This window comes from Sapajus apella, unplaced genomic scaffold (assembly GCF_009761245.1).
Source record: "Sapajus apella isolate SASKATOON/1434 unplaced genomic scaffold, GSC_monkey_1.0 scaffold45, whole genome shotgun sequence".
Lineage (NCBI taxonomy): Eukaryota > Metazoa > Chordata > Mammalia > Primates > Cebidae > Sapajus > Sapajus apella.
Window position 1 is genome coordinate 18,426,626 of NW_022436985.1, and position 27,421 is coordinate 18,454,046.

Consider the following 27,421-nt stretch of genomic DNA (forward strand, 5'->3'; position numbering starts at 1 on the left):
TTATCACACAGCTCCTCACTCTCTAAACTATATCCATGTTATCATAAAGTCCTGCCAATCTTAGATCAGAATTATTGCTTAAATCTATTCACATTTCTCCAGCTCTGCTACTGATACCCTAGTTCAGTATATTGCTGTTTCTGACCAGATATTTAATTTAATAGCATCCTAACTATTGTCCTCTCATCCTTCCAGGTTTTCACCATACCACTATCCACTTTAGAAAAAAAGTGAATTGCAATTTTAAAGGAAAATTTAATTGTCTTCTCCTTCTCTCTTTTTTTCACTATTCTCAGGTTAAATACCAAAACTTTTAGTATAACCTTTGAGGCTCAGTGTGGTCTGGTTCTGCCTCATCTCCCAACTAAAGCCCCCTCATTCTCTAAGTTCTAGATATATGACCTTCCTTTAATTTCTGGAACATAGCATTTGTCTACAGTGTTTAGTTTTATGCTTGAATCCATGTCTAGCAAACCACTGTGCACAGGCTCATAGACAACAAATATCTTGGTGACTGTGCAGAATGAAGAAATGAATGTATGAATAAATGAAGTATAATATTGCAGGATAATGCCATATTAAATGGATATGTAGAAGTCTAACTTCTGCTCTGCCATGCAAAATACATATTTTAAGTTGTTTTCTTCAAAAAATAAGCCACTAGTCAGCACCATTGCATAACATATAAACAACTCATTACAACTCAAAGCAATAGTTCTTTGATTCTCATGACAGAGGATATTTATCTGCACTGTGATTAGGAATACAAACAGCCTTTACATATTATATGCATTAATTAAAATACTATTCATTTATAGTAATCTGTAGAAAATATCTTCACAAAGATGTTGCAAAATTCATACACACACAGAAAAACTCATATTTTGACTGAGAAAGACACAGATGCATTGGAAAGTAAAAATAACTTGAATAACAATTTCTTTGAAAGAATACGATTTTAAAATAAATATGTGGTTCAGACTGTTTTCTGAATGGAATGCTGAAGTGATTCTGAACTGAGAGAGTTATAATCTAATCTGGTCCATTTATCCTATGACTCAGTGGATAAAAACCAATGTGTGAAGGAAAGGAAATTAAAGGAAGGTTAAGTATCTATCATGAATTACATAATGTATTAAGAATTTAATATATATTATCTCTCTTAATCCTTGCAGCAACCTGAAGTATTACCTACCATTGTCTACAGTTTACTATTGGGAAACAGAACCTAGAAATTACACAAATATTAAGGAGCAAACATTGTATCTGTTTGACTCTAACAATATCTCTTGATTTCCTGTGATAAATTGCAGAGCTCATATTTCTGTTATTTCTTCTTTTAAATAACTACCATAGGTTATTCTAATCTTTGGTGATTATTTTTCTATACAGATTTCCAAGTTACTGTCCCCTTCTAACCCTTGTTATGAACTTACTTTGGTATTTTTTTTTTTTTGGTGGCTTTGTTATCTTCATTTCTACCATTCTCTGAATAAGATGATTTATCAAAGAGCAATCATTGATTAAAAATTATTTTTGTCTCTTGAAATTAACCATTTATCTGAATAGTAAATGCTGAAATTTTAAGATTTTGATTTCATCAAAGAGGTTCGATGTTAAAATACTCCTATACACCTTTTGTGACCTAAATTTTAAATTATATTTAATATAACCTATCTCCAAAGACCATATGTTAAAGAATTATTTCTGGGCCAGTCATCAGATTTCCTGTATTCTAATCTTAGCTTCTTAAGCAATAAATTCTAAAGAAAATTACTTTAAAACAAAAAAAACCTATATATGCTTATAATAAAAAATATTTATACAAATGGTAAAATGTTCTGATGGTTTCTACACAGTATAAAGCATTAGATTTATAGATTTTGGCTTACTGTTATTAAGTCATAGCCAATCATAGCAATGATTAGTTTATATTGTTACTTTTCACATGAATCGTCTCTAATTTTAGAAGCAGTCCTGTTTGAATTAACCAATTAAGATATAGACTCCAGTTTTACATAGGCAGTCACTTGATACGCATCTCACCTCTAGCTATCTTTCTTTCTGATTTTTATGTAAGAAAAGGATAAAAAAAAAACAACAACTGGTTTTACCACTGATTTTAGTCCCCAAAAAACCTTTTATGTTTTTGTAAAAATGTCATTGAAAAATAAATCTTCCAAATCATCAAGTTTTTGTGAGCAATAATTTTTTGTGGATTAATGGAAAGATGATAGGAATAACAAATTTAAACATGAAACTGCACTACCTATAAACTATTGTCAAATTTTTTTAAAAAGTCAAACCTAGATAAGGAAAGACTTTATTCAAAAAAAAAAAAAAAAAAACAAAAAAAAAACAAAGGACTATTGCAATAGGGAAAATGCTCCAATCTCAGAAATTTCCAACCTTCTCAAAATTAAAAAGTACTTTTTTTCCTATAAGGTAAAGAAAGGTATTATAAGTCGAATGTGTTCCTCCAAAAGATATGCTGAAGTTCTAATCCCCAGAACCTCAGAATGACCTTATTTGGAAATAGGGTCATTGCAGACATTTAAAATGATATCCTAATTTAGTAGTGTGAATCCTGAATCCATTATGACTGGTATCATGATAAGACTGTGCAGACAGGAGGGAAGAACACCATGTGAAGACGGAGCAGACCCTGGAGCTCAGTGTTAAACATTTGATCTCAGTTTGCATTGGTTCACTGCATGCCATTTCAATCTTCAAATTCAATTCCTTTTTTTAAAAGAATTTATTTATTTACTTACTTATCTTTATTTAATCTCTTTTGTTATGTTTGTTTGGGGTACCAGTTATACATTTATTGGATCCCTGTGGATAGTATTTTATTTCTGTTATCAAGTATTTTGAGTTATTTCTTCAAGCCTATTATTATTTTGTGTTTTTGACTTTATTTTATTTGTATTTAATTTAATCATTCTAATATAGCTTTCATGTCTCTACTCATGCTTATATTTGTCTTCCATTTCTATCTTAAGATCTGCCTGATAACTTTTAATCTTTTGTTGCTTTATAATCTCCTTTGTATCATGGTGTCTCCTTTTATAAACTCTTTTTTTCTCTGTATGTTTCTATATATGTAAATGTATGTATGGGTATTAGAAAAAGTATGTGTATATATTGCAAATATAAATATATGGCTTGTAATTTCTTTGGAAGTATAAACAATTACTTGTCGGACAACTGTCTTTTTTACAACTGCTTTTTTGATGTGTGTCTAACACTTATTGAGCATTTACTATTTGCAGGCACAGCTCTAAGCCTTTAATGTGAATTATATAATTTGACATAAATGCTTCACTTGCTTTGCAAATACTATTGAACTTCTTTTTTTTTTTTTTTTTTTTTTTATAGAGATGGGATATTGCTATGTTGCCTAGGCTGCACTTGAACACCTAGGCACAAGGGGATCCTTCCACCTCAGCCTCCCAAGTAGCTGGGACTATAGGCATGCCCCACTACACTCAGCCACATACTTTTTCTCCCCCGTATTTCTTTCTAATTATTAGCTATCTTTGAAGAAATAAGATGAGTTACTTACTGGAAATTATAAAGCAGTATGGCCAGGAAGGGACTGTAAGGTAAACTGAAGTTTCAGCAGGCTCTATTGGGCTTGTTGTCTTCTTGTCTCTAACGCCTCCTTCTTTCCTCAACCAAGCACAATCTCAGACCAAGGGTTGCAAACTCAAATGCCTACAAGCACTATGTATATATAGGCATTACAAGTATAGGATAAGCCCGGTTTACTTTTTACATTTAAAAACATTCTGTTAAAAATTATATACTAAGGTATTTTTCTCAATATTCTTATTCAAATTTCACTGAAAACAACAGTTACAAACAAAAAGATTAGCCACACACACACACACACACACTCAAAACAAACAAAACAAAATAAAAAAATAAAACAAAACTATGAAGAACTGAGATAGCACACTGATTTCAATTATATAAGGGAAGCTACCCCAGTGCTAAACCATACTATTAAGTACACCTGGCAAATACTGAGAAGTCATCAGGAAGCTGAGGCAGCATGCGGAGAAGCAACAGACCCCACATCTGACCTCAGGTAGAGCACATTTCTTCCCTCAAAATAAGTGTTTCCATGATGAATGGCATATCTAGCAAACTGTATATCTGTATTTATATTTTAATTCTTCAGTGCTTAGTCTTCCTATTGAAATAGTTTACATAGTCACCTCTTTGGAAATCATATTTCCATTTTTTTTAAGTAGGGAGAGTGAATGGTACTACGTATTATTAATTCTGCTTATCCTTATAAAGTTTGGCTTTATCTACTAGTGTTTTTAGTTGTCAATTTGTAGGTCTCAGAGTTTTTCTCATATATCAACACATGGAAGATAGTGTGTTTTCTTGACAAACTGGAGAGAAATAAATGAGCATAAACTTTTTTTTTCCACTTTGGGTGAAATATTACTAATTCAGAGCATCAACACTGATATCTAATGTTGATCTGAAGATTTTATGGCAGTTATTGTGCTTTTGATTAACTTTTAAGAAGTGTGACATCTGAATTGTTTGTTGACAAATTCAGGTTTTTTTCTTCTATAGATTGATGTTTTCAAATTGGGGGACCCATATTCGTTGCAGTAAATCTTACTGTTACATAATAAATAAAAGTTCAAAACAATATAAGTGACTGGCAATATTGAAATTTTCAAGTTATTATATAGTCATTAAAAATAATGTTATTTAAACATTTAATAAAATGTAAAATGTTCAGAGTATAATCATCCAAAGAAAGAAAATGGATACAAAATTATATTTAAATAATCTCACTTTGGAAAGAATATATAAAAATATACATAAAACAATTGAGATAGGAAGTATATTAGTCTGTTAATTGTGCTTATCTCTGAGTCATAAAATTACAAACAATCTTTAATTTTCTTCATTGTGTTTTCATTGAATCTTCTAAGTTGTCTCCATTAGACATGGATTTTAGAAGAATACAAAAAATTGTATAAACAGTGATTTATAGGAAAAAAATGGAAAGGCTATTAGCCTATGGTAACAAAAGGTTTGGAATTACTACCTAATACCACAGTAAAACTCAGCAAAGCAAAGGAAGAGGTAAATTTATTATTCCATATCTTTTTTTTTACAAGATAACGATGACTCCTGAGACTTTTTTTTAGATACAACTGAACAAATCATGGTTAACTGACCAGCCTAGTAGATTGTTTAGTCTTTAATGTGAAGAGACATAACACGCATCCTTTGATTCTGAAAACAAAAAATGGCAAAATGAATACAATTAAAATAATTAAAGAAATTGTAATTTTTAAAACGTTATCTCTTTCTCCCTCTTACATTTTGTCTTTCAGTATGTTGAATACGCTTGGGTAAACTTTTGGGTTTTCTATATCCTCCAACCGTTGTGCCACAATTGCTAGTAACAACAATAGTAACAATAATATTAATAATAAATACGGTGTATCGAAGCACTTGTGAAATGAAACTCATACGATTCAGTTTTTATTTAATAAAACAACTAGAAATTGTTAAATATAATATCATCTCAAGTGAAACAATGAACACTTAGTAAAGAACTCATTTAGTTCTTAATTTAAAGTGTCATAGAAGGCCAGATGCAGATTTTGTACTGGAATGAGTGAGCCTTTCAGTTTAATAGAACTGTTATTGCATTTTCATGTTTTAGGTGAAAAAGAGTTGCTTAGGCTCAGATATTAAGCATTGTCAATTCACAATTCAATGAATAGATAAAATTGTAGATGAGACCATGACAAAAAGTTAGTGCTCCTGTGAGCCTTCTATTTATTGCTGTGCTTAACATCATTCAGGATTAGTTGCAGTAACAAAAAGTTCTCTGTCAAGTATTTGATTAGTTATCTTTAAACATCCAAGTATTTCGAAAAGGCATCTAAACTATATTTCTGGTAGACCAGACACCACTTAGTAAGACTGCTTTGTAGCTACTTGCTTTTAAAAAGATATTTTGAACAATTTCACTGTGAAAACTATATGTGCATATATATACATATACTTTTTCCAGCATGAATTCTTCTCTAGGGAGAACTTTTACCATAAAACATTCTGGTATGTTTCCAAGGCTTTTGTTTCCATTCACAGAGAAAGGTGAGGTCAGGAAGGGAACCTTAACCCCATATAGCATTAGGATCTTTGTCAGCTATCACCAGCAGCAGGGTTTATGACAAATGAGGAGCCAGGCTTCCAGCTGAATTTCAGTTTAGTTATTTTTGTTTTAATGTATGTGTGAATCAATTAATCCTGTCATAGAAGGGCATCATAAACTGTGTGCCAGAGTTAATGAGTCAGACATTATCACATCATTACACCAGCTGGCATAATGTAGCATGTGTTGTTTGTCATAATATACACTGCCATGCTTAACAACCATTAATTGTTTACACGAGCAGTCATATTTTTCTTCAAAGAACCTTCAGCGACTGGATAATATTTTGAAGGCTTTTTAAGTGAATAACTATTGCGAGGAAAGGATATTCTCACTAAAATAGCCTACAATGTAAGAAACCGAATCATGGGGAAGACGTTTAGATGACAGTGAATGTTTTGAGGACGAAGCCATTTCTTCTTTTCAAAGAAAATCTCTGTGCTGCAGAATCAGCTGAAGACTGATTTACATGATTGATTCAACTATTGTTAAGAAAATGTTGGCGAAGTAGAATTCCTTAGTGGCACATTTTTTTAGAGGGTCAATGAGGCCTGTACCTAGGATACATGTATTACCACTAGGACTTTATGATAGAAGATATAATCATGGATTTACAATTTTTTAAAAAATATTGTAAAAACCTTGGCTATTATTGTTTTCTTGGCTGATGAAAGGCAGCATGTGGTCATCACAGCCTAAAGTTATAGTTTACCAGCTCTCTGTGGATTGGTTTCAGGCAACTTCTGCACATTTTCATTGGCCATATGGCTTTTACCAGCCAAAAGTGAACACCACAAGTTAAGATAAAGTTTCCGAAAGAGTCATGGCATAAATCATGGTAACCTTTAACCCAGAGCTGTTTTTTTGGTGGATATTTGGTCATAGGCTAATAATGTCTAAATTAGCCAAAGAGGTTTAATTGAAAAATGAATTTACTACAAACACAAATGATTTTTACAAGCAATAAGCAAGTAAAAAATTAAACTAAATACAAGAAATGAACACAAGAAAGAACTAAATGCTACTGATGAAAAAAGATCTGATAATGTATATGAAAGCACTTTACAAATTGCATACACTGCTATAGCATTAGAAAGTGCTACTATAATCAGTGCTATGATTGTATCCAGTTTTCATGAAAACTGTTAAAATTGCTTGTGATTATTCACATGATTATGGTAGAAATAAAGAAAAAATAATTTCATACAAATCAATTCCATAGAATTTCAAAAATATGTTTATATTGCATGGAAGAAGAAAACATTATATTGTGATGTACTGAAAATATTTTGAAACACTATTCATGTTTTTACTTTTTTGATTTTTTATTGATATATAATATTTGTACATATTTATGTTATACAAATGATATTTTGTTACATGCATACAATGTGGAATAATCAAGTCAGGGAGTTTAGGAGATCCACTGTCTCTAGCATTTATCATTTCTATGTGCTAGAAACCTTTCAAATCGTCTTTTCTAACTATTTTGAGGTATGTCATATACTATTATTAATTATAATTACTAGTTCCTACTGTACAATTGAACCTTAGAACTTAGTTCTTCTATATAACTGTTTCCATAACCTGCCTCTCTTCATGCCCTCATGCCCTCCAACACACACATCTTTTCCAGCCACTGGTAATTATCATTCTACTCTCTACCTCCATGAGATTGACTTTTTAAGCTTGCACATATCAGTGAGAACATGTAATATTTGTCTTTCTGTGTCTATTTTATTTAACTTAACATAATGTGCCCCAGTTCCACTCATGTTACTGCAAATGGCAAGATTTCATTCTTTTTTATGGCCAAATAGTATTCAATTGTATGTGTGTCTGTATTATCCTTATCTATTTATTTATCCATTGATAGATGCTTAGGTTGATTTCATATCTTGGTTATTGTCAATAGTGCTGCAATAAACATGGGGGTATAGGCATCCCTTTGACATGCTGATCTCTATCCCTTTGGATACATACCCAGTGGTGATTGTATGATAGATAGATAGACAGATAGATAGTACTGAAAACTTCCATTTTTAGTTTTTTGAAAAATCTTCATACTGAGTCATAATGACTGTACTAATTTACACTCCTACCAACAGTACATAAGACTTCCTCCTGTTTTTTGCATCCTCACCTGCATCTGTTTTTGTCTTTTTGATAGTAACTATTACATAACTCAGGTAAGATGATACATATCTCACTGTGGTTATATCATGCATTTCCCTGATATTAGTGATGTTGAGCATTTCTTTGTGTATTTGTTGACTACAAGTACAACTTCTTCTAAGAAATGTCTGTTCAGATCCCTTGCCTGCTTTTAAATGGGTTTGTCTGATTTTTTGCTGTTGAGTTCTTCATATATTCTGGATATTAGTTCCTTGTCAGACTAATAATTGGCAAATGTTTTTTTCTATTCAACAGGTTGTCTATACATTCTGTTTATTGTTTCCTTTGCTATACAGACAACTTTTAGTTTAGTATAGTTCCAGTTTTCTATTTTTGTTTGTGTTACCTATGCTTTTGATGTCTTAGCCTTAAAATCTTTTCCTTGACCAGTGTCCTGAAGTGTTCACCCTGTTCTTTGTCCTCAACCAACTTCATAGTTTTGAGTCTTATGTTTAAGTTTTTAGTGTATCTAGACTTGGTTTTGCACATGGTGAATGAGAGGGTCTGGTTTCATTCTTACGTATATGAATATCTGGTTTTCCCAGCAAGATTTATGGAAGACGGTGTGTTTTCCTCAATGTATGTTCCTGATGTCTTTGAAAAAAATCATGATTCTAAATATGTGGATTTATTTCTGGGTTTTCTATTCTGTTTCATTAGTTTATGGTGTCTGTTTTTATACCATTACCATTCTGTGTTGGTCACTAGAGTCTTGTGAAATATTTTGAAGTCAGATAATGTAATGCTTCTAGCTTTGTTCTGTTTTAGAATTCACTACCAGGATGGTATCTACCATCATGAAAATGCACAAAAGTATACAACTCCCAGGCAGAACAAACAAAACTGAGGAAGACAAAGGAGTCAAATGTTACCACTACAGAAAACCACCAAACCACAATGATAAACAGTAAGAGAGAAAGAAACAAAAGATATACAAAGGATGTACAGAGAAAAAAATCTAAAACCAGGAATAAGTCCTCATCTATCAATAATAACCTTGTATATAAACAGATTAAATTATCTACTTAAGAGAAATAGACTGGCTGAATGAATTAAATAAACTTGAGCTAACTATATGCTGCCTGCAAGAAACCCATCATTTGTAAAGACACATACAGATTGAAAGTAAAAGGATGAAAAAAGACATTTCATGCAAATATGATTTGCACCCAGATACATAAAGCAAATATTATTAGATCAAAGGGAAAAGAGAGACTAAAATACAATAATAATTGGGGCTTCAGTCTTCAGCATTAGACAAATTACCTAGACAGAAAATCAACACAGACACATTGGATTTAAACTACACTTTGGAACCAGTGGACCCAATAGGTATTTACAAAAGATTTCATCCAATAGCTACAGAATACACATTCTCTCCAATGGCACAAGCAACAATCTCCAGGACAGACCATATGTTAGGATATAAAAGAAGTCTCAAAAATTTAAAACAATCGAATTCATATCAAATATCTTCTCAGACTACAATGGAATGAAAATAGAAATCAATAACAAGAATGTGACATGTCTAAAGTACACAAAAATTAAGCAACATGGAAAAACTTTATTTCCTGGATTTAAGGATTCTGCTGAGAAATTTACTATTAGTCTGATAAGGGTTCCCTAATATGTAATTGATTTTCTCTTGCTGTATTTAAAATTCTCTCTTCGTTTTTGACTTTTGACACCTTATCTATAATTTTCCATGGAGAAGAACGTTTTAGGTTGTATCCATTTGAGATCTGTAAGCTTATTGTATCTAGATGTCTAAATCTCTTGCTATACTTGAGAAGTTCCCAGCCATTATTATTTCACTAATTATATAATATTATATATATGGTGGCAGGTCCTTGGGCCCCTAGGTAGTGTGCATCGCATCATTAATGGCAGTAGCAATGTTGGGACAACCTTTGAGGTCGCAACCAGGATGCATTGCTGTTAGCAATGGTGGTGATAAGCTGGACAGGTCATTTCCCAAGTGACATATGTGGGTTGGTTATGGTGATGGTGGCAGCAGGCTGTGTGGACCTGTCCTCAAGTCCCCAGTAGGGGTGCATGGATGCCAACTATTGTGAACAAAGTGGGGTAATCTCCAGGCCTCCAGAGTGCATGCTTGGGTACCACTGACAGATGATCTAGGTTAGGCCCCTTGATGGTATGCACATGTATCTAGTGTGACCAACAGGTTGAGGCAGTCCTCAGGCCCCTGGCTGTGTGGTTGGGCACTAAGAGGGTCAGTGCCAGGCAGTATAGGTCTGTCCTCAAGTCCCTCTGAAAATGTGCACAGGAAAAGACTGTGGTGGGTGGGGGTGGGTATGGGGTGATCCCCAGGCCACCAGACAGCATGCTCAGGCACCAGCAGCAAAGTTGTGTCTTTTGTCAGACCTCCTGATGATGTCCTCACATGCTCAGAGTGACAGATACAACTGGATGACTTCCAGGTCCCCAGGCAGCATGCTTGAACACTGAGAGAGGAGCCATAGGCAGAGGGACAGGCTGTGGAGGGCAACGCAGGGCAATTCCCAAACCCCTAAGTAGCATGATCAAGCGATGGGAGTAGCAGTGGTAGGTAGGCAGAATCTGTCCTCAGAGCATGTGAATGTTTGCTGCAGCTCTGCTACTATGGGTGGTGGGGTTGCTGTCAGTAGCAGTGGTCCCCAGCAGATGGCTTTCAGGCTCTGTGTTGCATTGCTTTGGCTCTCTTGGTCCAGGCACCAGCCTCCCCAGTGTACTGTTACCACCTGTTACCTGGAGTGTAAGACTGTGTGGGCTACAATGCTGGGAACCTGGCTGTACTCACTGCTGTTCCACCTTGCATTGTGTCACTGCAGCCTTCCAGGTGGATACTGGGGGATGTCACTAGGGCTCCAGGGATGTGAAAATGTGGGGGATACGCCCCATGGCAGTATGCAGTCTAATGGAGGCTAGGCTCTCAAATTGGTGCCATGTTGCTGCTGCTTGGGTCTTGGAGGATGTAGGACCTAACATGAGCTCCCTCTCTGGAGCAATGACATCTCATGAACTCCATACAGCTCCCTATAGCAGTCTCAGGGCTTGATGAAGGCTGAGGGGGACTCTCCCATGGCTAGAATTTCAGGAGTCCTCAGTGGCAATGTGGACCACTGGGGATATCTCACTTACCTCACCGTGCCTCACAACGAGGATCTTCTGTGGGCTCCCAGCCTATTCCAGAAGGCTGGCTGCTTTGCTGCAGCCTCCTTCCCCGCCTCAGATGTTTCTTGAAACCTCTCTGCTGAATCACAATATTCTTTCTTAGAGGTTCTATTTGAGCTGTGATTATTCATTCACTGTTTTGGTTCTTCTTTTTGGAGGAAGAAAGTGCCGGGTGCCTCTCGTCAGTCATCTTGAAAATCAGTTTCAGTATTGGAATGTTGGGAGGTGGTCACCGAAATCTGCCGCGGCTCGGTGGTCTGAGTTATCAGTCATTGCTTTTTCGTGCTCATTAGTCGCCACCACCGCGCGCCGCCATAGCAAAGCGACAGCACCAGAAGGACAAGATGCACGTTACCTGTGCCGAATACACTCACTTTTATGGTGGCAAGAAGCCAGATTTCCCACAAACAAATTTTCGATGTTTACCTTTTGACCACTGCAGTCTGTCTCTGCAGGCTTTCGTTTACCCAGTCAGCACTCGGAAGGCGTCGTCTTTGACTGGCTGAACATTGTTCCACGGCTTTAAGAAGTACGGGACCAACCCCAGCAATGGAGAGAAGCTGGACAGGAGGTCCCTGATAAGCCGAACTTTGCCAAGAGCAGCGAGGGGAAGTACCACTGCCCGGTGCTGTTCACCGTGTTCACCAACAACACCCACACCATGGCCGTGAGGACGACCGGCAACGTCTACGCCTACGAGGCAGTGGAACGGCTCCACATCAAGGCCAAGAACTTTGGGGACCTGCTGACCGAGGAGCCCTTCTCCCAGGAGGACATCATCACCCTCAGGGCCCCACCAACGTGGAAAAGGTCAATGTCTCTAACTGCTATCATGTTAAGAATAAATGAAAATAATAGACCCAGATGAAGAAAAGGCCAAACAGGGCCCATCTTACTATCTGAAAAGCACAAATGCCGAGACCCAAGAGACCCTGCAGAAGCTCTGCAAGGAGCTCAGAGCGGACGAGATTCAGGCAGCCACCGTGAAGGTCCGGGAGAAGAAGAAAGTGGACGCGCTGAACGCGGCTCACTATTCCACAGGGAAGGTCAGCGCTTCCTTCGCCTCCACCTGACCACGATAGTTCCGGAGACCACACACTAAGCAGCCGCCATCGACCAGGACATGCTCCGCTACCAGCTTGTGAGGAAGAAGGGTTACATGCAGCGGCACACCAACAGGGCCGACCTCGACCTAGAGCTGCACTGGGACCTGACACAGAAAACCTGAGAAAACTTCAACAGGCTTTGAAAGAAGCTTTATTACGATGGCACCATCTTCCACAGAGCCACGCGGAACTTTGTGGATCCAAGGAGGCGACCCCACAGGCACCGGCACAGGTGGAAAGTCACTAGGGGAAGCCTTTCAAAGACGGCTTCTGGCCCAACCTCTGGCATGCCGGCTTCTGCAACCTCAGCATGGCCAACTCGGGGCCCAACAGCAAGTCTCAATTCCTCATCACATTTCGCTCCTGTGCCTACCTGGACAAGAAGCATACCGTCGTTGGACTGGTTGTTGGGGGCTCATGTCTCAATTGTCTGTCTTTCCACACATGAATCTTAGTTTAAGTTAGACAGGAACCTTGTTTATAAAGGAACAATTAAAATGTGTTACATGAATTAGCTGGTTAAATCTCCTTCTTTTCCATTAATATACAACGATCTCTGTTTTTCTTCCAATTTTTACTATTAGTAATATCCCAGGAAGCCTAATTTTATCAAATAAACATAATGGAAAGGTACAAAAGCAACTTCAAATAATTAAATTGTATGTAAATAATAAAAAATGTCAAAAACTAAATCACTCTGGAAACTATTGACATCATATACTGTATAGTGTTATTCTTGTTGGAAAGATATTTTGTCATGTTCTGCAAACACAATACCTTGCCATAAAACCATGAAGACCTATTTTAACTTTAAAGATACGTGCAGAAATTTAAAGAGAAAAGAAGCTACCAATTTTTTTTTGACCAAGTAGATATGCGAACTTATTGCTTAATACCTTTTTTAAGTATCAGAGATAGTCTCCACATTCAGAAATTAAGAAAAAATAAGCTTATATTATGATCAGAAATACTTTGATTGGAAATAAGAAAGGCGTAGCACTTCATTGAAATAGTTCCTTATATATGGATATTGAAATAGATGCACAAAAATGAATTAATAAAAGAAACATATTAGTGGGATGAGTAATGACAATTTCAAAATGATTATTAAAGAATGATTATTGGGGCCGGGCGCGGTGGCTCACGCCTGTAATCCCAGCACTTTAGGGGGCCAAGGCGGGTGGATCACGAGGTCAAGAGATCGAGACCATCCTGGTCAACATGGTGAAACCCCGTCTCTACTAAAACTAAAAAAAAAAATTAGCTGGGCATGGTGGCGCGTGCCTGTAATCCCAGCTACTGAGGAGGCTGAGGCAGGAGAATGCCTGAACCCAGGAGGCGGAGGTTGCGGTGAGCCGAGATTGCGCCACTGCACTCCAGCCTGGGTAACAAGAGCGAAACTCCGTCTCCAAAAAAAAAAAAAAAAAAAAAAAAAAGAATGATTATTGGGTAGTTTTGTGTAAAGATAGGCAATCAGGCCAAACAACATAGCATATCCATCTTACCTGGATAATTCTATTAAAACATTCAATAACTTCTCATTAATTTGTCTTAGCATATCAGTAAAACTTTTTTTTTTTTTTTTTTTTGAGATAGAGTCTCTCTCTGTCACCAAGGCTGGAATGCAATGACACAATCTTGGCTCACTGCAACCTCTGCCTCCCGGGTTCAAGTGATTCTCCTTCTTCAGCCTCCCAAGTGGCTGGGATTCTGAATGATATGATTCCATCTCTTGCTAGGAAGAGCTACAAAATACTGTGGTTGTGCTTTTATTCTACCACAAATGGTGAGACAAATCATGACATTTCTTTCCTCAAACCTTCAAGGCCTTTTTATCTCATTCAGATTAAAAGTTCAAGTCCTGTCAAAGGCCACAATATCCTCCTTGCTGTCCTTTGAACATACTATAATCCTGCCTTAGAGATTTCATGCTTGACTTTCCATCTGCCTAGAAGATTCTTTTCCTAGGTGGTTATAGTGTCCACTTTCTATTTATTTATTTATCATACTTCTTTCTTATCCTCTCAAGTCATTGTTCAAATGTTACTTTCTCACTAAGCCTTCTCTTGAACACCTTATTTAAAATTGAAGCATCCCTCCCAACCAAAATCTAGTACCCATTTCTCTTTCTTCTTTCATTTTTTTCTATAGTATGTATAATCGTTTAACATATTTTATAATTTACTGCCATCCTCCACTTCTCCCAACCTTAGGATTTAAGGAGAAATATTTTTAACTGTTTTGTTCTATGCTGTTGCACCCAGAATTCAGAGAAGGGTTTATCATAGACATTCTCAATAAATTCATAAAGAAGTTGTTCTTTAGGCTTGTTGAATTAAGATTATTTTCCAGTATAGTCATGTGTCACATAATGACTTTTCAGTTAACAACAGACTGCATATAGAATGGTGATCTTATAAGATTATAATACTGCATGTTTACAGTACCTTTTCTATGTTTAGATATGTTTCAATAAACAAATATTTACCATTGTGTTACAATTGCTTATAATACTCAGTACAGTAACATGCCATAGAGGTTTGCAGTCTAAGAACGAAAGGCTATACCATATAGTCTAGGTGTGTAGTAGGCTAGACCATCAATCTAGGTTTGTGTAAGTGCGCTGTGTTGTGTTTGCACTACAACAAAATTTCCCAAAGATGCATTTCACAGAATGTGTCCCTGTCATTAAGTGATGTATGACGTACATTAAATTATAAACACTGCAATCCAAATGTGTTTATAAGAGCTTCTTGTTAAAGTCAAAGGGGTGAAACGGAGAAAACATTAAAACATTAAGACTTTAAAGTGACAAACAAAACAGGCTACATAAGAGCTTAAGGATAAGAGTAAAAAATACACAAAACCAATCAGCTATAATCCTATTTATAAAATTAGGATGGAGGATATATGGGAAGTGCCTTGGAGTAAACAATATTATATTTGGAGTAAACTATCCCATTTGGTAGTTTTTTGTTTTTTGTTTTTTCCAACTCTGCTGCTTGCTATAAATAACATTTTAACAACTTAGCTTTTCTTTTTTCTTTTCTTTTTTTTTTTTTTTTTTGAGACGGAGTTTCACTCATGTTACCCAGGCTGGAGTGCAATGGCGCGATCTCGGCTCACTGCAACCTCCGCCTCCTGGGTTCAGGCAATTCTCCTGCCTCAGCCTCCTGAGTAGCTGGGATTACAGGCACGCACCACCATGCCCAGCTAATTTTTTGTATTTTTAGTAGAGACGGGGTTTCACCATGTTGACCAGGATGGTCTCGATCTCTTGACCTCGTGATCCACCCGCCTCGGCCTCCCAAAGTGCTGGGATTACAGGCTTGAGCCACCGCGCCCGGCCAACAACTTAGCTTTTCTTGCCTTTGAGTTCTACATTTCCAAATTAAATAAAATAATTTCATCTAGCTTTTCTCAGAGGATTGATGTAATAATCAAATGAGATCATGTATGTATAGTGTATGCACAGATATAAGAATGTAGGCTGCTGCTGTTGATGTAACCTCTACTAGATGGGACTAGGATAGCTACAAAGGCAGAATATGCCAAAGAAATCCCTAGTAAACCCTCTGCCAAAAAAAGTTGAGGCATAGCCATCTTCAGCTTCAGGGTTACTGACTCTTCATCTGCGATGCAATTAGAATAATTATTTTTTAAATCTGTTACGTATTTTGTGTGTGCCATGCCTTTTCCATTGAATTGGAAGTCAACGGTAGTCATTTACCCTTTCTAATTAATTTTATTTTATTTTGCATATTTGGAACTAGGAGCTCAGGAATGTCATATACAAATATATGCAAAACCACATGCAAATTGATATTGAGAGTCAAACGTCAGTGTTTTTTTTTTTTTCAACAGGAACATATCATTGGAAAAAAATGTCCCACTCATAAGCCTACTGGGGCTTAGCTGTTTAGAAGGGTCGTCATTGTTTAATAGGAGCTTATGGCTACAAATGACAGGAATAAAGCTTTATACAATATTTAACATAGGAGAAGCTCATAAAGTTAGCAACTTTGGTGCAATTGACCTTATTTGTCGTTGTGAATATTTCTGTAGCTTTGAAAAATTAGCTGGAGGAGAGTATGAGTTGATGGGAAATGGGAATAGGAGGTGAAGTGGCTCCTGCCTCTCACACCTGACATACCATATGTCAATCCACTGATTCACACATTTCTGTACAATTAAATAATAAACGCTTTTTGTTTATTTTTAAAACTAAGTGAAGTCTAAGAAAAGATATATAAAATCAGTGGACTCTTCTCTTCAATGCTGAGAAAGTGATTTTATTCCACAGTTAGATTTATAGTAACTGTATAATGACTCTCAATCATACAAAATTGCAAAGAATCTATAGCTTAAATTTCCTTATATTAGCTATACTATTATCTGGAGTATATTTGAATAAATAATGTATTCTTACAAAGCTTAAATTAGTGCAGGCTTTTCATGCAGAATGCCCAAAATGCTGGATTATAATCAGACAGTAGTTACAAAAGGAAATGCCTGAATTCTGAAAAGTCCTTAAGATGGCATATCTTTATTATTATTTTTGCCATGCTAAATCATTTTTATTGGTCTGACTACTAGCAAGAGAAAGCTCATATACCTATTCTAAGAAAGACTATATCAATATGGTTTTGAAAATTTTTAAATTACAAAAAACTGACTTCACATAGCACTTCATAATTTCCCTCATCAAATGCTAAAGACTATATTAAAACATCTGTTTTTAGAATATCTTGCTGACAGTAGAATGCTATACCCCCAGGGGAGTCTCCTAGTTTTGCATAAAATTTGCATAGTCATAAATAAGTTAACATTTGTGAGGGACAAGTATACCGACTGCACACAATGCAGATATTATCCTTGTATTATTTTTATATTTGACTTCGAACAGAGAAATCCTAGATTTTTTTGAAAAATGATTTTCTCTCTAGTAATATCTTTGAAATTAGACTATTAATCCTTTATAAAGATTTTTCTCTCTCAACCTTTCCTACCCTGCCCTCAAAAATCCAAAGCTACCTCAGGTTGCCTCAGTATTCAGAGCCAAAATATATTGCAGCTGTGTGCAAATAACATTTAAAGTGTGGCATATATGTTAGACTCTAAAACCAAATTTTATTGTAATTTTATAGTAATATATGTGTATCCTGGATTGTAAGATATGGAGTAAGGCTGATCCTTATCTTCTCTTATCCTGGCACACAACAACTTTACACTCACGTAACTGCAGCAATTTACACAATCTAGTCAAGTACCAAGAGAGGACACCATGCTTTTTTTCATTTAGTTAACTGTGTGCTTTCAGCTCTCCAAGCTTGAAAGGAAACTTTCTTCTCCAATTATTTTAGTCTCACAGTAGCCTAGGGAATAATGGAGAACAAAAGGAAAATTATTCCATATATATAACAACTGTCAAATCTGCTTGCTATAGTCAGCATTATTACATTGTTAATGTAATCATCATCATATTTTTAATTTAACAATTACTACATTATTACAGAAGACTATTATTCTAATATAGTGAGAGGAACTAGCTCCCTGTGGTCAGGAGGCATTTCTGTGAGGTGTGTAAGGCCAGGATAAAGGTGCAGAACCAAGTACTTATTTCTCATATCTGTCTATAAGAAACTGCTATTACTAATACCATCAGATCTACACTACATTTAAACCTTCCTTTATTGATAGCCTGGCATCAGCAGGCATGGACAGTGAACTCAGACTCCTCTCAACTCATTTTCTTGCCTTTTAATTCCTCTATTTTAAAGGCACCCTATTCCACAAAAATCTCTCTTCATATAAGATTTAACTATTCTGGATCAGGGACACAGTGGGGGGTTTCGGAGGAGAAACGTCTACCAAGAACTGTGAAGGATCTGAAATTTTACTGCACTTTCAGTCTAACAAGTTAGACTACTGTGGTTTCATGGATATTGGCCAAAGACTTAAGACTCTTGGTTCAAAGACCAGGGACCATTTAATACTCACATAATAGCAGGAGTCAGAGAGTCTGTGTTTGTGGTAAACCCCAGTTTCCACAGGGCCATGCACAAAGGGGTAGATGATAACTGCACATGCAGTGGGTTGCATTGCACAGACGAGCCCTGGGCTTAGAGAACTCAAATCTTTTATACTGGAGAATACAAAAAAAGGAAAGTCAGCCCTCCTGCTCACAAGATGTGTAGAAACATAAGGGAACCAAGAAAAATGGTCTCCCAGCAATATTTACCTCCATTCTTCTAGGTGCCTTACCAAAAATTAATTTCTAGGGAGTCACAGCTATCATTTGAGCACTTGAGTGTTTGGCCTTGGAAATAGCAGTAGGAACAGGGTAGAAAATAAGAGAAGGTAGCAATAATTACTGGAAAATTTATTAGCCATTTTTTCCAAGGGTAAATGTAAATATCCTTGTAAAATGCAAATATCTTTGGCAAAATAAGCCATTATAACAGCTATATTATTAGTTTATAAAAGGCCTATTATGGACATTTAATACTAGTGTTCTGTATTTGTCATACATTTTACATTTTATAGGTTTATCCTATCTATGCAACAACCCTGCATGAAAGGCAAGTATGTACCTATTTCGCCATTTTATAGCTGAGCAACATTCTGTGTCTCTGAGGCACAGAGAGGTTAAGTAACTTATTCAAGGCCAAATAAACTATATTTGAGTCATTCAACTATATAGTAATATGGTTACCATTATAGGAACATATATTCTTTCAGAATTATAAATACACATATTGGCCAACCCTTAATACATAAACATATAAATATATGTAATAGGTAGAACTGAGTGTTGGATACACTTTTGTGGGGCTTAGGAAGCAGACTGTATTATAATAGCACTGCTTCAGAGCAGAACCAAATTTTCAAAAGACAGACCCTCAAGTTGCTACCCTGGAGTATATTTTCTCATTAACAAGAATATAAATCAAGTTGCTTAAATTTTGCAACAACTTTAAAGATATTACCAATGTAAAAATTTATTATTTTTGTAAACTACCTCAAGCTCCTCCAATTAAAGATGCTTCCTTAGTGAGGTAACATCAATTAATCTGCCAAATTGAAATAGTCTATAAATCAGGAGACTAATTCTATTTATCATTTAAATATAGAAAACAAGTATAAAAATAAGTGTATTCAAATCATTGGTGAATTTCTTTCTGTTAAACAAAGAAGATAAAGACTCTTCAGGTGAGGGAGGGAGAGTTTGTTTTTCAGTTATGTTAGAAACAAAAGCCTATCACAAAGTGTCATAGTGTTGTTTCTTTTTTAAATCTATAACATAGTAGCAGATTGCCAAAAAGGGTTAAAGACAACATGGTCCATGCCTCTTTCAGCTCTCAAGAGTGTGGCAAAATGTATTATTTGGAGTAATCATGACACAGATCTGCATGTGTATGTCTTCAATAATTCATGTTGCAGCTTGTCTCACTGTGGGGACAGATGTCAGTGAAACCAGTGACAGCCGATCATGCTGATCCCATACATAATCACGTGTGGCTGATCCCACAGTGACACAGAGCCTTGACTATATGCCCACTAAGTTCTGTCGAAGCTAAGAAAATAGTGGCCAGTAAGTTTGAGTTTAGTTATTCATTTTGTAACTACATGAAGAGTACATATTTATATATATGTATGTATAAAAACATCCTACTTCCTTACAATTTCCTTAGGATTTAGAAATCTTTATAATCTGAACTGGTTATATGTGGAAATATTCCTTAACTTTGAATGTCATATTTATTAAGTCATTAAAAATATACATAGAAAATACTGCTGACACAATCAGTTATTTATCACTATTGTCAAAACGTATGTGCCTCTCCAGGTGATTTATAGTATTATCAATTTTGATTAATCTTTCATCATTAATTCATATATAGTAATATGTACAAATGTTACATATTCCAAAGATTAAACAAGCTGTTTTGATCTCCTTGACATACCTTTGTTTCTCATAATGACCAGTATTTTTTTAACATTAGGCATTAATCAATGTTAATTGATTAATTATCCCAGATACTTTGAAAGGAGTACAAATGTGTATCTGTCAGTAAGTGTCTATGAACATTAGTTAGAATATAGACTATAGAACATGGAATATAAAAAATACTTCCTGCCCTAATCCTTATGTATAAAGAAATACAGCGCTAGTCATTCCAAATCCTTTTAAAAGCCAAAGTATTGTATAGTATTTTTAAATACCAAGATGAGCTCCATTTATTCATTTCTTGAATGAATTAGAAATGTCAAGCTCTATTTATGACCTGCAGTGCCCCTGATTATAGCAAACACCATGTGTATGTTTGTGTGTTTGTATGTGTGTGTGTGTGTATAAACATGTGTATATATTACATATATGTATGCAATTTGTATGTCTTTGTGTATGCATATATGTTGCATTTTTAAATATTCAGCAGAACAAAGCATTGACATTTATATTTTCTTTAGCAATATGTTATTTTGCAATTTTTGACTTTTTCTTAGACATGAGGCATTTTGATTAGCTTTTGAGTCATTTCATTTTTCTTGATTTTTGTTTTGCAGAGGATGTCCAAAACATTTATTCCTAATGATTCTTTTAATCTGTTCTCTCCTCTCTAAGATCAGTACATTTAGGGAAAAGGCATTGATTTTTCATTATTCCAGGATTAGACTGTTTTTGAAATACTCTCTATGTCAGGGAATCTCATTGATGCTACCAGGCAAACTGTTGCCCAACACTGGGTACCATTTTTCTTTGGAGGTGCACTTACATAAACATTTCTAATCACAGCTTTGTAAAGAGACACGGTATAATAATTCATGACTTTTAGGTAATATGTCATATGAATCTTAACATATGGCATTGCACTCTACAATGGCAATCTTGGCTTCAAAAGGGACCTGGAAAACATCCAGTGAGATGAGAATAAGCCAAACTTGAAAGAAAACCATATCGATGTTAATCCAGGTTTGCACCTTTCATTCAGACTCGGAACTCTCTAGCAGATGGCTCAGTGTTGAAGCACTAATGTTAGCAAAATGTCAAAACTATTTTGCTAGACTCCCCAATTGTTCAGACAGACTATTTTTCGAGTATTTGATATCAAAATAATATTAATAAATCGTAGCACTTGTGTCTCTGATCACAAGAGCAGGGTTTTACTTTCAATTTCCAAAGACAATCTGGCTTTGCTCTTTTGGAACATAGCCAATTAGCTTTTACAAAGGACAATCAAATTTTAGAAAACTTCCCCCCAATTCTTTGGCCAACAAAGACCTACTCAAAAAAGACAAAGGAATGCAGGACGTTTTGGCAGACAGCATTGTTAGTAACTGCGATATCAATTTAATCATCCAAACAAATGTCATGAGATAGAGAATCTAAATCAAAGTTTCTTATTCTGAGATTCATGAGCATAGAGAAAAAAAGCTAAATGGGCTTCAGAGAGTCCAAAACCCATTTGATTCTGGAGGCAAACGTGTGTGGGTGTGCATATGCATGCCGTCCTGTATACATACGCATATACACTGAATATACAAGGTGAATAAGTGAATGAATGAATAAGGCCCTCATATGAGGATGTAGCAGTGGTTTCAACATGTTACAGAAAGTCAGAATTACCTGTGCAAAACAAGAATGAATATATCTGCATCTAGACAAAAGCATTTTTAAGCATTAATTGGTCGTCTAATGTCTATTAACACCTAACCTGTCTCTAAGTATTTTTTCTTCTACCATTCAAATATATCTCCTAAAGTAGAAATTAACAGCCCTGTTTTGCAGACAGTTAAACACTAATGTCTCAGAGGACTTATCTGGGGTCCCCAAATGGCCACTCCAGAGTTAGTCTTCCTGACTCAAAATTTCACATCTACTCCTTTAATGATTGTTTCTACCTCTGTATAGCCAGACTATAATCCCAACAGCAAAAGACAGTTTGCCAAGTCTATGATAGCACAGAAAAACATCCTCATAGGAGACCACTTTCAAGGAATATTTTTTTGTTCCATATTTTTTTATGCAACTACAAAGGGTATCAATGTTATTATCCTCAAGAGGTGTGTTTCTCTTTGCAAAATCCTTATAGCAGCCACTATAGTTTATCTGTCTTTCAATGTTAACTGATAAAACAGCAGTGGGAATTTCCAACACATCTGTTCAGGTCTTGCCCATTAGCCCAACGCAAAGCATGTAGGCATACCACCCTGGGAGTCAGTTCATATCCGGACGGCTATTTATCCTGTTCTTCTATGACTGTGTTCCCAGGAGTGAGGTCACAGATAGAAAGATTCATGTGTAGCACCTAAGAGGCTAGGCCAAATAAAAACTGAATAATGATTAGCAAAAATTAATTTGAGAAATGTAAGAGTTGAAAAGAGGTGTCATGTTCAAATTAGATCTAGCCATTCAAGACTAATTCTGTACAATGAACCTGCACAAAGATATATTTTGTATGTCACTGCTGGACTGACAGCACTGTTTCAATTACGTAACTCTTACATAAGTGACTGTTTAGATATTTTCCTCAGTTCCAAATCCTAATTTGCTTTCTTACTGTATCTTTTAGGATTAACCATGGTTTTATTTTCATATTTGTTCATTATCAATTGCATCCCTGAAGACTGTCCATATTTCTTTAATGTTGTGACAGGAATTCTTTGCTGAAGCTAAAAAAAAAAAAACAAACAAGAATGAAACAAGCTAAGAGAATAACACTGTATCCCATTTTTTCATTTAAAATATGTTACAAAACAGCTTTCAGTTAAAAATTTTTTGACAGTGTATATTCAATTTTTCAACTAACAGATGCATGTACATAAAATTATATGATTGAAATTCAGTGTCAGGGGCTTTAGTCATTTAATTTGGGAAAACCCAAGGCATCGGTCCATAATATTGCTCTTGAAATATTCTTGTTTAATAATGAGATGGTAGAATGTCTATAAAATGGTAATATGGATGTATTTATTACATTTTAAAATGGTAGTTGATATGAAAATTTTTAAAAGAAAATTACCGTGATCTATTTTTTTAATGAAAAGTGGTTTTCTTTGTTTTTTTGTAAGAAATAAAGTCACAAAAAGATTGAGTGAGCAATATATGAATACTATAAGAAGAAACCAAGTTGTCTTAGGACTTCTAGTTCAGGGTTCTTGATTCTAAAACCTCAACAATTGATAATGTGCTTATTAATTGAAAAATATTCAGACTATTAACAACTATTTAATGTTAAGAAAAGGCAGACACTGAGAAGTATTTATGAGGCTTTCTTCACATTTTTATAAAGGTTTAGAGAAATACGGAGACTCAGTTGCCTTAATAAAAGCAATAGATAAGTGCTTTTAGCAAAGACAATCCGGCAGGGAAGAACATTTGAAATTATGAAGTCTCATTTGAAAGTGGTCTACAGCAGTCTTACTCAAAGTGCCAGCCTGGGAATGTAAATCAGCTGCATCAAAAGCTCACTGTTTGGTTCAGCTACATTTTTTCATTATAAGACACTCTCAATAAAGGATGCAATGTGTTGTTTTACATTCTGGGGCAAGTTCCCTTGTGCATGATGAACTGGTAACAAACTGTTTAGATACTGTCGCCAGTTGGCTAACCACTTTGTGTAGCATTTGTCTAAAGAAAGGCAATTTAATGTACCATCACTGTTAAATATTTCTTCATAATCAAGACTTAAAAATTACTTGTGAATAACAGTGTGACTTTAAGATAGAGAACTGATTTTTTTCTAATCAATTGTGCTTTGACATCACAAATAACTGTAGGAGAGTTTTAGAAAAGTATACTACTCTTAAGGGAAAACTGCAAATACAGAAATAAAATTTAGCGAGTGAGCACCAAAGAACAAAAGTTCACATGTTAATTGTATTATCTTCAGTGATCTTCCCACAATTAACAGGCAGAGGGTAGTTGTGAAAGTTTATTTTCTTTTTATTGTGAATTAAATCATCCTATACCTAGAGTTACAAGTCAAGATTGAACTTGACATGCACCTGTCCATATTAGCCTAGGCTTCTTATTTATGTAACGGCAATACAGAGAATGGCAACTAAAGTGTATTTGTCTACAGATAGGACCAAATATATCTAAAATATTTTCAAGACAGAGATACATTATGATAACTCTAGAAGGGAAATGCAGTCTTCCTGCAGGGAAACGTAGGCGATCCACTATTTTTACAATTTAGGAAGATAATCCAGTGTACACCTAGGAATCCAAAGTCTTCTTACACTCTCTTATGTTTTGAATAGCCAGAAATACAAGATACATCATTTATATAATAACTAAGATTATTTCAAAAGAAAGCAATTTGACAATACCAGTTCCCTTCAGCATAGAGCTGTAATTGGGCACCCAGAGTCAGATGCTTTAAGTCTTAGTTTCATCCACTGAATTCCAACACAGACTGGATGATCTTAGGTAAGTTAGTCTGTCTTCTTCTGCCCAGTTAACCAATCTATAAAATGGAGTTGATCACAGGATTTAGCTTCAGAGTAAGGATTATATGAAATGACTGCATAGAGTTTAGCAAAACAGTGGTAAGCTCTCAAGATATGTCGCTATTGATATTTAATACGGTGATTCCACCTAACCCAGGAGGCTTGGTTTATAAAGGTGTCAGGGTTAACTAAGATTCCAGTTTCCTAAGTAGAGGTAGGCATTATTATTTTTAAGGATGCATTGATCTTAAAGAAATGTGTTTTTCCTAAAAATTCAACATGACCACCACAAACATTCTACACACAATATTTTTAAAGAAAAAATGAAAATATATTTTACCTTTAGCTTTTGGGCCTTTTGTTTGAGACACAGCTCTATCAGAAACAATGGCTTTGTTATAAAATATTTTATTCTAGGAAAGGTGGTTTTGAATATTCAATAGGGCTCCAGGCTAGTGATTTTGTGGTTAGGTTTCTTGTCTTTCATGAAGCCCTTGACAAAGGTCACAAACAATTTGCTCATTCCTCTTATTAAAATAAAGATGGGAAGCATTGATGATAACTCTGCCCAGCAGCTAACTTCATCATCTGTAGTGGTTTCAACATATGCTTGTGAGATAATGAAAAATATAGTATTAAATACAGTGGCAGATTGAGTCTTGTTTCAGGGTAAATATAGAAAGTAATTTTTTTCCCTCTTCATTTCCTCAGAACCTGTTTAGCATTAGACTGTTAATATCATTACTGATACATGACAAAACCGTTGCATAATATACTGCATTTGAGACACCCTCCCCCCATAAAAAGGAGCAATGGAAAACTATGAACATTAATCCAGCATTCAAAATAATGAAGTGCTTCAAGCCAACCCTCTTCAAAAACCTTCCACTTATATAGTTTTGTAGGGCAAACAGTTTTATAAATCTGACATGATTTTCTGGTCCCATTTAATATTATGAAAACCTCATTTTTCAGGGTTAGAGTCAATATGAAAAGTTTTTAAAGATCTATTCTGTAGCCGGTAATAAAAATCTCCTATACAATCTCTATGATATAATCTTTTCTGAAAAGGATGTCAATACTGGGAAAAAAGGAAGAATTATTTATACTTTAATATTCAAGAATTAGGAAAATAAACAAAATGATTTTGAGCAACCAACATTTTGTCATAGTAAGTGGTTGCCTGGGGAAATGGTAGCTACTTAAAGAATATATGTATATATATATGTATGTATAAGTGTGTGTGTATAAAGATTTTTATTAGATCTGTACAGATTATGCTAATTGGAAAAGAAATATTCTTACAGTACCTTTCCTATTGAAAAGTATTGTCTGTTTCTCTAGTTATTCAAATCCTTTTGATGTCTCTCAGTAATACATTTTAGTTTTCTTCATAAAGGTCATGTATATTTTAATTAAATTTGTTAAGTGTTTAACGTTATTCTTGCCATGGTGAGCAGGATTCCTTCATCCTATTGTTGTCAGGCACATGCAAACTTTTCTGCAAATGTCTTTGGTTTTAGGAGCCAGGTGATCTTGGTCACATGTATAATAATTTTAAATTACCAATGATAAAAACATTTAAATATTAATTCCAAAACAAATCAGGTAAGTTAAGAATAATTCAATATGTGTTTGTATTAAGAACCTCATCTCAAGAAAATTTTCTATATACACAGTTAAAATATTTTTTAAATCTCATAAAAATTAAAATTATTTCAGTATAAAATATTTATTTTATTAAGAAAGAAACTGAATTAGTTGCTTATATTTTGTTGACATTGCACTTGGGTTGGTGACTCCAGTGAAATCTGGGTCTTACTGCTTCTGTGTCATGGTTAGTTTCTAACCATGTCCACCCCCATGTCCCTCACTACTAGATGCTGAACATATTGCCTCTCTTAAGGTGATTTTATTATATTAGAGGTCAGTCCAAGATCTCCCTTATGCTGTCGCCATTATATTCGCCTTTCAGAAATGACTTAGGGAGAAACAGCTTCCCTCTACTGGCTCTTGTTTACAGAAGAAATAAATGGCTCAGCTGCAGCTATTACTTCAGGATGTAATTAAAACGGGGAATTGCAGATGCTGTGGTTTCTTTCTTTCTTTCTTTCTTTTGATGCCTGATGATACAAGCAACTGCATGAAGCACCTATCTTTATTTTTTATTCTTTACAAGGATTACAGAGAACCCGAACATGCAACAAGCATGGGTTGTAGCATTTTTTTTAGTGTTATAGAAGATCACTTGCTTTTAGAAGAAAAAACAATCAACCAAGTGACTTCACATAATGTAGCCTAAGAT

At 35.2% G+C, this 27,421-nt stretch overlaps 1 pseudogene; it reads left to right on the forward strand.

The window, feature by feature from the left end:
- The first annotated feature begins 5,055 nt into the window (after positions 1 to 5,055).
- LOC116524380 lies at positions 5,056 to 13,108 on the forward strand (annotated as a pseudogene).
- Positions 13,109 to 27,421: the final 14,313 nt, after the last annotated feature.